This window comes from Lactuca sativa, chromosome 9, assembly GCF_002870075.4.
Source record: "Lactuca sativa cultivar Salinas chromosome 9, Lsat_Salinas_v11, whole genome shotgun sequence".
NCBI classification, from domain to species: Eukaryota; Viridiplantae; Streptophyta; class Magnoliopsida; order Asterales; family Asteraceae; genus Lactuca; species Lactuca sativa.
This window is the reverse complement of record NC_056631.2, coordinates 191206819-191224151: the sequence shown is the minus strand read 5'-3', so window position 1 is coordinate 191224151 and position 17333 is coordinate 191206819. Positions and strand designations below refer to the sequence as shown.

Here is a 17333-nt window from a genome sequence, read left to right as displayed (position 1 = left end):
ATCCCTACAACAAATTAACACAAACCAGCCCCTTTTGTGAAGTTTGTCATGAGAAACCACAATTTACACCTTATTGGGTTTAAACCAAACCACCAAGACTATTTTTCTTACTGAATTAACAAAAAAAGGGGTTGCTTTAATTAATTCACATAATTGAAGGGTCCTTTTTAGTAAATTAATTAACAAAAAATGACCTTTTTTATCAATCTTTTCGAATGGGGGTTATTTGGATTTAAAAGATACAAATAGAGGAGTTAGTTATGCCAAAACTCATTAAATGAAGAGGGGATCGGGGCTTTTTGGGTTCCTTGATTGATCGAGCAAAAGGGCACAAATGAAACTAGACAGAAAAAAACACAAAGGCGGCAAGGACACAAGTCCGACGGTTGATTCATCATCGAGAGAGAGGAGACCTTAGTTTCTCGACTTGACCGAAGGAGGAAAGGAACGGAAGCAGCAGAGTTGCTCTTCTTCTGCTCTAACAGTGTATTTAAAGGGATGAGGAGGGTTGGTCCGGTGAGGCAACGCAATCAGCAGCAGCAGGTGAGCGGAAGGGTCTGCACTAGCAGCCTCTTTGTCGATTTCTTTTTTTTATTATTCTATAAATAGCACAATCGAAGGAGAGATGGGAAGAAAGGGAGCAATGAAACAAGAGAGTAGGGGGCTACTCTGGCAGCGTCCTTGCTTCTTCTTTTTTATTTTGAGTAGGAACAACTAGGGAAAAGGAAAGCAGGCTGAAAAAGTAGTCCAAGGGGATGTTTTGCTTGTTGCATTCGGCGAGAGGGAGAAGGGAAAAAATAAAGGCTGTTGCCTCTTGAATTTTACAAGAAAAACCCACCTCCTGTAGGGGTGGTTTGTTTTCTTTGCTTGGCAGAAACAAAAGGATAAACGAGGGTGGATCAAGAGGTTGTTGCCTCTTGTTTCTTACCGATAAAACAACACCTCCAAGGTGTGTTCTTGGTTGTGAATTGATGCAGAAAAGAAAGGAGGTAATGAGAGTGTTTTGAGTGTGTTTTGGGGCTGAAATCTACTGAATGAAAGACCATTAATATCTGGCCACTTATGCTTCTAAGGTTGATGCACTTTGGTTAAAAACTAGAAGTAATGTCATATCCCTTTAATCATTCATTATACTAAGTTTGAATGGGTTTAGGAGTGTTAGAGAGAAAGAAAACGTAGGAATGTGAGGAAGGGTGCAGGAAGTTCTTTTCATGATAGTTATGCTTTTAAAGTCAAATAACTAGTACCTTAATTGAAAATTAGAAGCAAAAGTGTATTCCATTCTATTACAAGTTTACTTGAGAGAGTGTGTGATAGAGTAAAAGAAAATGTGGGGATGAAAGAGGGATGATTGCATGACGTTCTGAGGCTTTCCATTCAAGTCCATGCATGCGCTAATAGTACAATCCAAGGGATGTTACACTTTTGACATCAAAATGCCTTAAAATAGCATTCTACATTTGTGGGATCACATCCCGACATCTAATATTCTTTTTGAAAGTGGCGAATAATAGAGCCAAGGACACTGATTCTGGAAACCCAAACGGATTAATTTTTCGTGTTGTAGAACTTTAGGAAATCGCGTTTAAAGATTTGCATTTAATTTATCTCAAACGTTCGATTTTTCAAATTTTACAAATATTTTTATTGAAAATATTGAGAGTATGAAATCAAATAATAGACCATAGTTTGAGTCCAAAAATGTTCTCAAAATTTCCATGTGAAGTGTCCAAGTGCCTCAACTGATCCAAACGGTTTATATAGGTTAAAGAAAATTCGTATTATATTGGTTTGTTTTCTTATAACGGTTGTATCTTTTGCATACAAGCTCTGTTTTGGACGTTCTTTATAGTTTCGGACTCAAGTAAACATATACTACGAGACTAGAGTGTTTTCTTCGCTCACAACTACTTAATACAAAACTTCAGTTTTTTAGACGTATTAATGTAACGTCTGATTTTCAGAACAAAGTTTTTCATTTTTATTTAGGTAAAATTCCCAATTTATTAATCCATTATTTAAGAAAAACTATTTACTCAAAATTACATTTATTAATATCATAGTATTATAGGAAACGCAGATGCTTCAAAGTTGCTGATGAGTGTGTATGGTCTCGCCTTTGCCTTCCTACAATCACTGATAATACCTGAAACAATAAACATCTAGATAAGCATAAAGCTAAGTGAGTTTCCCCCAAAATACCACCACATAAACATAATAACAAACAACATGCATACAAATCCTTCAGCCTGACTGGAGCGTCTCGTAGGCCTACAGACTATCTGGACTGCTCACAAAACCTTCAGCAAGACTGGATTGCCTCACCGGGCCTTCAGCCTGATTAGTCCGCCTCACGAGCCATCTGTCTATATGGGACGCCTTGGCTCTTTTGACCATCAGTCTACACTGGTCCGCCTCAACCCAAACCACTCCCGAGCCACTGTGCCTACGACTTACAGCCTACCCGCACCAGGTATCTTGGTCTACCGCACAAAGCAAGACCACCTCAACCCAAACCAAACATAATATGTCGAAATATAAATGATCAGCATCAAGTTGGCACATAATACAAGCAAACAACAATCTTACAGCTCACTGCCACCTACTGGTCCTCTCATAGCATACAACCTTGATTCTAGCCAAACTCCATAGAATGTGTAACCATAAGTAACAGATGTGAGATAGCTACCGAAGAGATGGTCCTACTCTAGAGCCACAACCAAACAAGGAACAGGCAAGAGAGCGTAGACCAAGAATTCTCATGCTATCCTACATGACCACAGACAATCCCTAAGGGCACTCCATAGAGGATAAGCAGCAAGCACACACACACACACACACACACACACACACACATATATATATATATATATATATATATATAATCCTATATATTATTACAACAAAGCAACATACTCAATACCAAGTGATAGATCTAATTCACTACAACATAACAACATACTCGATACCATAACACAAATCTAACAGATCACTACAACATAGCAACATACTTGATACCAGAACACAGATCTAATAGATCACTACAACATAACAACATACTCGATACCAGAACATAGATCTAACAGATCACTAAGGCATCCCTCTACTACCAGATAACCTAAACTAGTGGGCAGACATTGGTGCCTTCAACCCACAGGTATAGTGAGGCCAAATTCACCTCGATATGCACATAGATAACCACTGTAGAAATGAAGGACTTTACCAGCTTTAACTCACTTCCAGTCACCTATAGGAAGATACTTGAGTCAATACCCGATCACAGGTTATAGTCACTTGCAATAGAGACCACCTCACATGAAATGATGATTAGGGTTAAGTAAGAATACTTAACCCATTAAGGACTTAATCACCTAAGGCTAGGAATGATTAAGGTTGACTTAGTCATACTTGGATGTAATAATAATCCAATCAATAGCCCAAATACGCGCCTGATCATTTTCGAAAATAAAGCTTCCCGATTCTAGGGTTTTCACATAAAATGATAATTAGGGTTAGTGTTCCACACTTAACCCCTTAAGGAATTAATCCATTAATTCCAATATTGCATTGAGTTAATTGTAGAGGATTATTAATTATAACTTTTAATTTTAATTAATAATTTTAATGTGGGTCCCGACCAACTCCAAACTTAGGATTTCTTGATATTAGGGTTTTCTAAACCCTAATTAGGGTTTCCAAATCCTAAGCTAGATAATTAGTTAAATAAATAAATATATATATGTGTTTATAAATCGGGCACCACCCACTGCCACCTCAGGCAATGGTGGTCGACGACAGTTCATGGCGGTAGGAGGCGAAAACCACCATTGTCATTGCGGCAGAACGACGATATGAGGTGGTAGCCACCACCTCACAGTGGTGGTGGCGGGTTTCCTTCAATTCTCTGGCCAAGAATCACTCGCAAAATCTCATACCATTAAATACGCACATAAACACCATATGTAAAATCCCAATCCTCAGGTATGAAATATAAATCTTTAGTCATGTTTTTCTTTGGCAACTCAACGAGTTGGAAGACCTCAACTCGTCATGTTGAAGTGAATTTGGCTGCCAATACTAATGGGACAACTCGGTGAGTCGAGGAGCCTTAACTTGACAAGTTGGCAGCTGATTATGAAACCCTAATATTTGGGGTGTTTCCCCCTATTTAAAGGCCTTATACCATTTGGATGGTCTCCTTACCAGTCCCCTCTGTCCAGAAACCCTGGTTTCGTGCTTCTCTCCCATATTTTAGTGTGAGTGAGCTTGAAGCGTGTTTTCTTGGTGTGCTTTTGAAGGACCTTGAAGTTTGAGGTGGCTTGATTGATAGGAAGGCTTTAGATCTAAAACCTCCTCTTTTGTTGCAGTCATTTCGAGGTATAAAGTCGACAACTTGCTTCCTTTCTTCTTAAATCTCTTCCATGGATAGATTATTGGGATTGTTTTATAATTTATGGATTGTTCATGGGGTTGAAATTTTCATGGATTGTCACCTTAGATCTGGCCATTTTGTGGCTTGTTTTGGCTTAAAGTTGCAAACGTTATTGGGTATTTTGAGATTTTCATGGGTTTGTCATGATGGTTGTAGGCTTTGAGTCGGGAGCTGAGATTCAGTGTTAGATCTTATTAGTTCAGCTGGTTTTGAGGTGAGCCTTCCTCACTATACTTTCATTGGTTTGCTAACCTGATATTACCGAAATGTTGATTACGATATAGTTATGCATGCTAGTCTTGTTATGCTAGTTTGGTAGATCTGTAGGGCTACCTGTGAATTTCCTGTTATTTTTTCTATGATATTATCTGTTATATGTCGACGTATTGTGTGGATGGGTTAAGGTAGTACTACTTTATGTTGTAGCCAACAAACCCTGGAGTATGCCAGATATGTGCTAAGGGCCAGGGAGGGCATGCCAGACTCATACTGAGGACTCATGAGCACTCCGGATACAAGCTGAGGGTCGGGCAGGGCATGCCAAACCCGTACTGAGGGCTGAGCGGTATTCAGTCTGTTGACTGATCAGGCCGGGGAGCAATCCAGACATAAGTTGTGGGCCCATGGGGATAACCAGACTTATGTTGTGGGCTCAGGGGTAATCTAGTTTGTAAAGTTGTGGACCCATTGCATGTTGTTATTATATTTGTGCTATTTGTTATGTATTGGTATTCTGGGGGAACTTATTAAGCTTTGGGCTTACAATTTTAGATTATGTTTCAGGTACTTCAGAGGAGCGCGGGAAGGCGAAGGCGTGATTGTACACCTTCTCATGTTTTGTTCTTATGATTTTAAGATTCTATGATGTGAAAGTTATTTTGAAAATAATTTGTAAACAATGAGGATTTGGGGTTTATTTTAAAAGTTTAAAATTTTCAAGAATTTTTGAATGTTACGCCATAACACACACACAACCACCACTCACGATGGTTGGTGGTAGTAGAAAGAGCAGCACGGGCAGTAGCCACCATGGTTGGTTGCCATTATGGTCTTTCTACTTGATTTTTCGTCCAACAACATGAATACCACGGGAATCAACACTGAAACACACACGCACGCATGAAACACATACATAAACGCATCCACAACATCCCTCTTCGGGGTGGTACGACGACCGGAGCAATGGGAGAAGATTCGTACGAGCGGCGGCAACGGTATTCGTCGGATACACTGTGGCTTAACAAAAAAGAAGCGTAGGAGGGTGAGTCCTGGTTTATCCTTATCGAGAATAGATGCAAAACCTACAACTTCTGGTCGATCACAACCTCCCTCTTCGGTTTAGACAATTTCTCCAAGAAGCCCTCATCTTTTTCGGTAGTAGGAGCAACGGTGATGGTTTAACGAAGGGGATGGCGACGCTGGGGATGGGAGAGATAAGGGTGGTGACGGTTGGAGGTTTTAGGATTAGGGTGTGTAGGGGTGCAAGATGAGATGAAGGGAAGGGAAAGGATGACAGGTTTAATCCATCGTCTCTTCAACTCAAACTTTTGACCAATTAAACAACTTAAGTCCCTCCTTCCCCATTCTTTTCAAACTAAGCCCTTATTTTACTCTTTAGCCACCTAGTCTAAAAAAAAAATTCAATATAAGTCCATATGATACTATTTAAACCTCAACATCCAGAAAATATAACTTTTAACTCATATAGCTAACACTAATACTTTATCACTGAGTTAGCCCTAAAATAAAATAAAATATAAAATACATCTCTGGGTTTTAGGGCTTATTATTTACTTACACATATTTTATTTTATTTATTTTATTTTAAACGGAATGTTACAATTCTCCCTCACTTAAATTAGATTTTGTCCTCGAAATCAGCTCTCGCTTCTACTTCATGATGTACTCCCCCACAACATCCAAGATGAAAGAAAATCTGCAGAATCAATTGGTCTCCGATCTTCTCGGTCAAATGCCAGCACTCTAATCCTGCACCGAAAGGGCATCACTATAATGAAAACTAACAAATCTCTTATTGAACTGAACCACTCTCTTTTTATGCTCCGATAGCCCAACTGAGCTTTCCACTTTCAACACTAGGGATCACCCCTGATCAGACGATAACCAACAAGCAAACCCTTAACATGTGCGCCTAACACCTTAGGGCCTAAGCACAAGCACAACCTAGAGATGCTATCACAACTAAGACAAATATGAACCGAAGGGAAATCCAACAGCTGGCAGTGATCTTGTCGCGAAACTTGAAGACTAGCAGTTGCGCAGAAATCTGGAACTTAGAGAAATCTGAAAGAGAATCGAATTCAAGATAAGAGTCTTCCTGCTGCGAGGTTCCACCCTCGTCCACTTGAACTATTCTAGAATTCGAGAGCATCGTAATGATTCGATACTCAGACTAACTCAGACTCTATTACTTGATCCCAAACATTGATATCCACATACACAGGAGAATCTGAAGCCACACGCCATTCACAAATTCCAATACGCATACAATCGAGGACAAAGATAATTAATCTATATGTAACAAGAGATCAATTGAAAGAAGCTAAATAAGATAATTCCATTTAACGGATCATCCAAAATTACAAGTTAACCTGGAAACACAACAGAAAAGACAGATAAATACCAATAATACCAAAATTGCTAAATAGAAGAGCTGCCAACTCAAATCTCGATCCTCGGGACCCCGACGGTCCCCTGAAGACCATTGGGTAACTACCAAGGTAAGGGCTTAGGATCCAACACTTCACTAAGAAAAGGACAATGAGCTCTAATGTGGCCTTCTTGACTGCAATGAAAACAAACTTACACACTCCGACCATAATCTCTTCCATAATGACCCCACTCACCACATCAGCAACGTATAACAGATGTGCGCCTCCCTCCAACTGATCCCGAACACCAGCCAGCGGACCTGAACCGCTTCGCTACAGGGACTAATCCAGAGCCTGATACTACTCCCTCACCTAGGTGTCCATCTAAATATTTCGCCTCCTCATGGCATCCAGAATCTCAACGAGAGAACCATGGCGTTGGGTGGACACGAACTACCGAATATATGTCTTGAGCATGCTCAAATGCCGAGTTATCTACGCCTGCTCTAATGCAGCGAACTCAGGACTGAACAAAGTCCTCTCAGGAACATCTTGGTGACCTCTGGCACTGACTCGACCATCTGTTAGAGATCTAGGTACTCCTGGGCCAGCCTCTCCCTCTCTACCAGGGGAACATACCTTGCACAGATCATTTCCAAGAACTGTTCCCAAGTCATCACATCCCTCTATTCATGAGTACAAGAACAAGTCACCAGTGTCCACCAATCCCTTCCCCCAACCTGAGAAGGTTCAAGGTGCACTTGACCTTCTAGTCATCTGGAAAAGAACACGTGAAGAAACAATCCTCCACATTAAATAGCCATCTAATCGTTGCAATCAGGTCTGAGACCCCATCAAACATTGGGGGATTTGTATGATCGAAGTTCGATACTGGAAATCTCTCTCTCCTCGAGCCCTAATGACAACAACAATTGCGGTGGCTACAACAACAACAACCTCAAAAAGTGTAGCATATCGGTCATCAAATTACTCCATCATAGTGGACTTAAAAAGATTCAACCAGCTCCGGTATCAGCCCCCGAACAAAAGAAACAACTTCCTCACGAATGATCTCCCTGATATGGTCCTCAATCAATGCTGGACCATCCTAGCCATCTGCTCCTGATCCTGATCCGTATCCAGCCTCAGATCGTCTCGTAATCGCCATACAAAAAATAAACCAGGGGGATATCGGACAAAGTGCATATAACACCATGGGAACCAATTCCTAACAAAATCCTAGGGGTTGTGACTTCCCTGCTATGTGTACGGGTCCTGTGCTTCCAGTAGTACGGGCCCATACCACCTTCCACACCCACCCGTATTTGCCTTAGAAAATCATCACAATAACCGTAACAATACCCATAAAATACATATACACTCTATCCTCTCATCCTGGAGGAAGACTAGACATTACACAACTAGTCGATAGACCCCATACAACTAGTCCATGAAACTTCCACCAACCCTGCATCACTCGTGTATGCTAATCATACATAACATTGGATCTTATAGAAAGTCGAATACCTGATTCTAACCTAAGCCCTTCATCAAACAAGAACAAGAAATAGGGCTAAAACAAACATTCTCAGGCTATAGAATCTTAGTTATGTACCACTATGTAGCATACACTAAGCAACGATAGTAATGATGTCAATTTTAAACTAGAAGAACCCTAGGCTATCAGACATCATCTAATCAGGAAATTCTATCATGCAATTCCTAAAGATCCCTAGCCTTATCACTAGCATGCTTTTCTAACAAATCATGTATCAGCAAGATCAAAACTCAGTAAATATAACAAGTATGGGTATTTTAGGAACCACTCTCCTGTTTGGGCTCTGGCTGACTATACACACCGCATCTACTTGAAAAATGAAAGTTAATTCAGGGTGCATGTTCCAGATACTAAGCCAACAATCAAACAAGAACATGACAAAAGACTAAGCCCATGCCCTTAACCTAACTCTTTTATTATAATTTCTTGTCAAAAACATTTTGCAAAAACACTCAGATCCTAGTTTGAGACTGGATTAAAAAAGTATTCCTCCAATTCACTCAAACCAGGACTCTCATACCAACTTGTAACGTCCCATTTTCACAACAAAATTTTCATTTTTATTAAGGTAAAATTCCCAATTTATTAATTCGTTAATTAAGAAAAACCATTTATTTAAAATTACATTTATTAATATCAGAGTATTATAGGAAATGCATAATCTTCAAAGTTGTTGATGAGTATGTACAGTCTTGCCTTTGCCTTCCCACAATCACTAATAATACCTGAAAAAATAAACAACTAGATAAGCATAAAGACTATCTGGACAGATCACAGAACCTTCAACATGACTGGACCGCTTCACCGGGCCTTTAGCCTATCTGGACCGTTCTTCGGGCCTTCAGCCTGACTACTCCGCCTCACGGGCCTTCAGTGTATCCGGGACGCCCTGGGTCTTTTGACCTTTAGTCTACACTGGTTCGCCTCAACCCAACCCACTCCTCCCGAGCCTCCATGCCTACGGCTTGCAGCTGGCCTGCACCGGGTATCTTGGTCTACCGCACAAAGCAAGACCGCCTCAACACAAACCAAACATAATATGTCGGCATATAAATGATCAGCATAAAGTACGCATATAATACAAGCAAACAACAATCTTACAGCTCACTGCCACTTACTGGACCTCTCACATCATACAACCCTGATACCTGCTAACCTCCACAAAATGCATAACCATAAGTACCCAGAGGTGAGATAACCACCTGAACAGATGGTCCTACTCTAGACCAAGAGTTCTCAGGCTATCCTACATGACCACAGAAAAATCCTTAAGGGCACTCCATAGAAGATAGCCAACAAGCACATATACATACAATCCTATAAATTATTACAACAAAGCATAATGCTCAATGCCAAGTGATAGATCTAACAGAACACTATAACATAACAACATATTTAATACCATAACACCAATCTAACTGATCACTACATCATAAAAGAATACTCGATACCAGAACACAAATCTAATAGATCACTACAGCATAGCAACATACTCAATACCAGAACACAGATCTAGCAGATCAGCAAGGCATCGCTCTACTACGAGATAAAAAAAACTAGTGGGCCGACATTGGTGCCTTTGACCAACGGGTATAGTGAGGAGAGACTCACCTCGATATGCGCGTAGATAACCATTATAGCAATGAAGGACTCTTGTATCTTCAACTCACTTCTAGTCTGTTGAGAGAAAAACTTGAGACACTTGAACAAACATTAGAACAAGTATAGTTGCGTAATACTTAATCTCAAAGGATCATGAAAGCTCAAAAATAATAAGTTAGAGTTAGATAGTTAGAAAGTTAGGTGCGGAAATGTAAGGAAATGTAAATGACAACAGGTGATACATCAAGTATACACATAAGTTGATTCATAACATGGAATGAATTCAAACCAAGTTAGTAAGCCATATCAAACTTAGTGATTAAGTCAAGAATGACTTGCTCCGAAGAGAAATAATATTCAGTTATGTTCTAGTGAACTTTGAGAGTAAGGAGAGAATTAAGATGCGTAATTGAGAGATGTAATTGATAGAAGCAAAGTTCTTATATCTTGTTCTTGTTACAAATTAGAAAGATTGAGCTCTATTTATAGAGACTCGCAGATTACATTAGTCCTATCTGATAAGAGTATCCATGCAAGGCATACTGGACAAAAGAGTGTATACTAAGACAAACAGATAAATGACTAATCTAACAAAGTAAGATAGTGAATGCGGATGATTATGACTGCGGATGCGGTTGCTAAACACTGATGACTGCGGATCTTGATAGTTGCGGTAGACGAAGTTTAAGAGGGTCACTTCCATAATTCAACAATTTCCCCCTAAGTGACCTCTTCAACTTCCTTCATTTATCAAGTTTAAGAAACTTGATGAGAATCCACCAAGATTTTCTGACACTTTCCAACCATGTGATCCTCCTTAGAATTTCAAACTTGACTTCAGCAGTGGTGTGTTTGGATTTTTCCACTGCAGTTCTGGAAACTTTGAGTTGCTTCCTTGTGAGTCGATGCAATGCGGTCATAGGGATGAAATACTTGATTTCATTGTCCCTACGTTTGAAAATAATTCCAAGGTCAGGATACTTGGTTGCGCCAAGAGATCTTTCTTGGAATCCTTCGGTAAGCATTGGGGCAAGATTTAGTGGTGGTAGATCAAACTTCTTTGCAAGAACCGGGTGAACTTCTGCATCAATTTTGGCGAAGTCACATAGAGTTTCCTTGAGAAAAGTATTTTCCCTTTCCAGTTCTATCTTCATCTTTGGATATTTTCCACTTTTTTCTGGAACACCTTAGCTATTAGGAAGACTTCTTCTGGATTCATGCATGGGAAGTCAGCTTGGGTGCGGACATAGTCCTGATTCCTTCTTGTAAGAGTGTATTAGATGAAGTCAGCTTTCATGAATTTCCGAGGCTTGAAGTTCTTGACTGCTGATGGTCTATCATTCGACCAGATTTTCTCTATGGAAGAAGCATGTTTGACATGGAAACGATTGAGTCTTTTGAATTCCATGGGCAGTCTTTTGTGATCAGGTAGGCTGCAGTCAAAGGGCTCAAATACAATGAAGTATTTAGCATTTGGGGAGATTGGAACATCCCAGTAACCATCATGAGGGGGTTCAGCATAAGTAAGATATGGTTTGTGGTCGTCATCCAGTAGTCTCCGGTGGAGGTTAATCCAAGAATTGATCAAGGATTCATCCATGCTGGTGTCGAAAGCGTATTCTCTCTAGACTAATTCAGCAAATTTAGCTGCTTTCCAGTCAGCTTTTTTCTGTTTAGTAGCGGGAGAGTCATTGGAGCTTGCAGATGACATGTCAGATGCTAGATTCTTGAGGTGAGCAGGAGTCTCAGGTCATTCAGGAGAAAGAACGATTTTCTGTTGCGGTGGTGACTGATGACTTGGACGTTTGTGAGGAGATGGTTGCGGTGAGGGAAGTTTTTCAGTTTTGATGGGGGGGGGCTCCTTTGATGAGAGACGCTGTTTGAATGATGGTCTTCATCACTTCCCCTTCTTGAGGAATGCAAACCCGGAGCTTCCTCAAGCCATGAATTAAGACCATCAATTTTCGAAGAGACTTCGTTGAATTGGGCCTTAAGTGCATCAGCCAGTTGCTGAATGTCTGGGATAGTGGTGTTGAAAAGAAATCGATGAATCTCCTTTGTAAGTTGAAGAATATCGGGGCCATGAAAATTGGACGATAAGGATCGTTGAAGTCTGTTGATGGTGGATTTAAGGATTGAGATAGTGGACTCATAGGCAGTGTGAGTCTCAGCTATCAGCTTCTGTGAGTGAGTTGACTGGTCCGTAATGGCTGTTTGTAAATTTGCCTTGATTGCGTATACCTCATAGATGATGCGCTCCGCAGTAGCCATGAATTGCTTATGATCAGCCTGTCGAGTGTTGTTTAGGGACCGAATCCCCATTTCCACCTTGAGAGAAATCCTCTCAGCAGCCAGTTTTTAACGGGTTTCCAGCCTTTCAATTCGTTCGATTAAGGACTGCGGTCCTGGAATGTCTTCATATTGCGGTTGAGTTGACTTAATATCAACAAGAATTTGATCTACTTTGGCTTCTAGATTCAGAAATTCTTTTCTGGACACATCCATCTTTTTTTTCTTCTTTTTCTCTTTAGGCTTGGAGGTTGAGTGTTGAGAGCCACTCGATTCTTCTTCATCAAACATCATTAGATCATCATCAGAAGGTTTAGGCCGATTTACCTCATTGAGATCAAAATCATCGAATCCGAAGGTAGGAGCCTAGTTAACCTCGATTGCAGTGCCCTCGTCTTGAGAATCTCTAGCAGTTGGAGTTGGAGCTGGAGGGAGTTTGGATGTACCTTGACCACCATGAGTGGACTGAGCCTTGCGGATTATCTTAGCCATTTCGGACATCCACCCTTGTACTTTCAGAATGGTGGATACGGTATTCGCGTTGTTGATTGCGTCCGCCCAGTACTTGGCTACATATTGAATTTCCTATTGTTTCTGTTGAAGTTGCTTTGTTTGACGAGCCTTTCTTGCTTAAAACGCCCTATGGAAAGCGGTATATTTCTTTGCTTCAGCTTCATTGGTTGGTTGATACGTACTCCATGAGTCGTTGAGATCAATTCCGTCAATTCCTTCAAGTCGCACCGAGGTGTCCCTCGGGTTCACGGATCCTTGCAAATTTGTGCTCTCCGTGCCTAAACCACCTAGAAAAGGTGTAAGCAGAGTAGGATTTCCTGAGCTTCCTCGGTCTCCTTGACCCGTGGTCAAGTCTGGCCTTGGCTCATTTCTGGCATGAGCGAAAGAACTGCTCTGCATTTGGGAAGGTGTTTGTAGTGTTTGGGTTACAGACAGAAGGATGGATTTCAACTCCTTAGGGGAAAAGAAGTGTAGACGGGAAGCCCTGCACACCTTAGGGTGGGAACCAGTTCATCCCCTTGGGATTGAGCTGGGGGTGAGTCTCTACGTTTGGGTGAAGCAGACACACTTTCTATGTCTGAGTGGTATTTGATGGTGGTATTCAATGGGTGTGCGGCCACCCCAAGGACTACCGGGGCCTTTTGAGAGGCTGCAATATCAGTCTGGTCACGCATTTGGTTTGTGGATTGGGTTTTCCGTTTCTTGAGGATAGAGATGGGTTGAGCATCATCATCAGAATCACTAGAGGAAGATGAAGCTTGGTTGTGATCTGATTCGTCATCTGAATGAGCTAATTGTACAAGTTTCCTTTTCCTTGATGCTTCTTCTTTCTTGGGAGAAGATTTCTTCTTTGTGGGAGTGGTATGTTTCTTAGAGATGTTGCGGGGTCCCTTGTTGGCTTTAACTAATTGTTTAAGCCTTTTGGCCAACGACAGTTGTGAGGTAGTAGTAAATGGAGTTGTGATGCTTTCAGGTTGAGTGGGTTTGGTAGAAGTTACAATTTATTGAGTGGGAAGAGGAGGGGTAGGAAGGTATGGGTCAATACCTTCCGTAGCCTCTATATGATCAGTGACGTCCGTAGTTTCAAGTCCGACCGTAGTCAAGATGTGGACTGGTAAACATCAAATAGGGCCAAAAATTGATTGATCTTTAGAAGGAGTGTACCTTTTGAGATCTTTAGTGATGAAAAGGTTGATGTCGTTGCCCATGTTAAGTCCTGCATCAGCATGAAGATCCGAGATGCAGAGGGACCAGAACCTTGCAAAAGTGAGTTCGGTAGAGTTTTCTCTTGGACTCTCTTTGGGAATGTACTGCAAGAAGTCATCCCACAAGATCTCACTGTAGTTGACATCGTGGCTAGTGAAAATACTCCATACAAGCTCTAGAAGCTTGAGACCCATATTATCAATGCCTCTGGTCTTTCTAGACAGGCTGCAGATCACGAAATGGCAAACAAATTGCCATACCGCAAGCAACTGATTTTTCTTGAATTCGCTGATCCCTTTCAATTTCTTTTGGTAACCCATCTGATAGAGAGCAGAAAGAATGTCTGCCATTCTTGGGGTGAAGAACTTGGTTGAAGGATGAACAAGCAGGTTAATGGCAGTAAGAAATTTTTCGTTGGTCAAAATGACAAGAGAGTTATTCACCAGATTTAGATGCACCTCTTGAAGATTGTTAAGAGGGCGATAGGCAAAAAAAGCACATTTGATCATTAGCTTGATTGGATCATTGTAGAAAGGCTGCACATCAAAAACTGTCCTAAAATTACTTGAGGCAATCGATGGCATTGCGTTCGTTGAAGCGGAGTCTGAACCAGTTGGGTTTGCTGAGGCAGATGCCTTGGATTGTTTCTTTGAGATGTTTGATTTCACCATTTTTGAGTTGAAGAAACTTGCAAGAAAACAGAGTGCAAGAAGATGAAGGAGAAGAAGTTCGATGTTCAGAAAGCGTAAACCTTTCTTGGGGAAGAAGAAGGGGGTTTTATAGTGGCGGATTTGGAACGGTAAATGATTTTACCCTAAGTGAAATAGGATAAAAAAATGTTTGGGTGTTTTCTTTGATTAGGAGAGGGAATTTCAGCCACAGATTAAGAAATGTTTAATTTATTTTCGAGATTTACCAAAAGGGATTAGCATTTAATGAAATGTCAGACTTTAACACCATGTCTGAAGAACGTGTGGTAAGGGTGAGTTGAATCCGTTGGGTAAAAGGGAAGTTGTAACGGATTGGACGTTTTGGGGGTAGGAGAAGGGATAGTTTAAGGAAAAAAGATTTCTTTTATGGAAAACTGTTCTTTTTGTCATCATACCCAAAATAGGTCTGAGACAGTTTTATTTAAAAGAATGAAACATTGATGTGCTGCAAAAAGAATGTTGAATTTTTTGAGAATGGTTTTCTTATTTAATGAAGGATCATTAAATAGTACACCATGATTCAAGAATAGTTGAGAAATCAATCAATGTGATTGCGCATTGAGACTTCATTGCGGATAGATCATTTGTGATTGTGGATGGGCAGTTGGATGACGGCAGTAGAAGAACTGAGGAGAATACTGGAACAAAGATTAGTAATAACAAACAATAAGGACCATTGAAGGATAAATACGATATATGGTTGCGGTACACAGGATATATCAAAACCATCTATCATAAGTAACTTTAGTTAGGACCGCAACAGAGACCAATGATGGTCTGCGGTACCTATCAATTCAAAAAGAATTGAGGATCCGGATTCATCATTCCTAATAGTTGAGTGCTGAATTGGATTGTGAGAAATAGCTATAGCACTTTCAAAGTCACAATAAATTGGTATACACAGCATTCTGTATCCGTATTCCAATAGTTGGGTCTTCATCCATTAGACTTGTGAACAACAGCTGGCTGCGGCCACGTATTCAGCTTCTACGGTAGACAATGATACACAATTTTGTTTTCTTGATGACCAGTTGGCGAGTCTTCCACCCATAGATTAACATTAACCGGATGTTCTTTTATGATCTAGTCTGCATCCGACATGATCCGCATCAGTGAATGCTTCTAGGCTGAAAGCGTTCCCTGCAGGGTACCATAAGCCAAGAGTCTTGCTACCCTTTAAGTATCTTATAATCTACTTGGCTACGGTCATGTGTGACATTTTTGGGTCAGCCTGGTACCTTGCGCATACACCTATTGCAAAGTCAATATCTGGTCGGCTTGCGGTGAGGTACATCAATGAGCCAATAATACCTCTGTAAGTCTTGTGATCAACTGATTCACCTGAGGGATCAACAAATATCTTATATCCGAAGGTCATGGGGACCTTAGCCGAAGAATAGTTGTCCATTGAATATTTCTTTAACAGTTTAGAGGTGTATTTCTCCTGATGAATGAATATCCCTTGAGAGACTTGTTTCACTTGAAGTCCTAGAAAGAAGTTAATCTCTGTATTCATGTTGATTTGGAACTTGTTGGTCATGAGCTTAGCGAATTCATCCACCATTTTTTGATCAGTTTATCCGAAGATGATATCATCCACATATATTTGTACAAGCATAAGATGATCACCATTTGCTTTTCTAAATAAAGTGGGATCAATCACTCCTCTTTTGTATCCGGACGAGACAAGAAATTCAGAGAGAGTCTCGTACCACGTTCTTGGGGCTTGTTTTAGACCGTAGACTGCTTTTTCAAGCTTGTAGCAGTGGTCTGGGAATTCAAGACTTTCAAAGTCTGGAGGTTGCTGAAGATAAACCTACTCTTTTAACTCACCATTGAGAAAAGTACTTTACACATCCATTTGATGAACCTTGATGTTCTTGTGAGCCACATATGCTAGGAAGATTCAGATGGCTTCCATTCGTGCTACCGGAGCATACATTTCATCATACTTAATACCTTCAAGTTGACTATATCCCTTGGCAACTAGCCTTGCGTTGTTCCTAACGACCACACCATATTCATCCAACTTATTCTTGTACACCCATCTGGTACCAATAATGGTGTGACCTTGCGGCTTCGGAACGAGCTACCATACTTTGTTTCTTTTGAATTCTTCTAGCTCTTCTTGCATTGCGGATATCCAGTCTGGTTCTAGTGATGCTTTTTTGATCGTTCGGGGCTCGACCGAGGACAAAAACGCTGTGTAGTGACCGTGATTAGATAAATCCTTGGATGATCGAGTCTAGATACCTGCGGATGGGTTGCCGATTATTTGACCTTGTGGGTGGTCTTTCGTCTATTCATGTAGACGGGGTTGCAGATGATCAGCAGCTGCGGTAGAGGGAATGTCTGCTATATCAAAAGACTATGCGGTTAGAGATGGCAGTTCCCCCTGGATTTAAGAACAT

General features: G+C 40.7%; 1 long non-coding RNA gene across 1 annotated transcript; it reads left to right on the top strand.

Annotated features, from left to right (window-relative positions):
* Positions 1–299: 299 nt before the first annotated feature.
* On the top strand, positions 300–5374 carry LOC122195894 (uncharacterized). Its single transcript, XR_006186914.1, has 2 exons — positions 300–543; positions 5216–5374. It is a non-coding gene; the product is annotated as an uncharacterized LOC122195894 (long non-coding RNA).
* The last annotated feature ends 11959 nt before the right edge of the window (positions 5375–17333 follow it).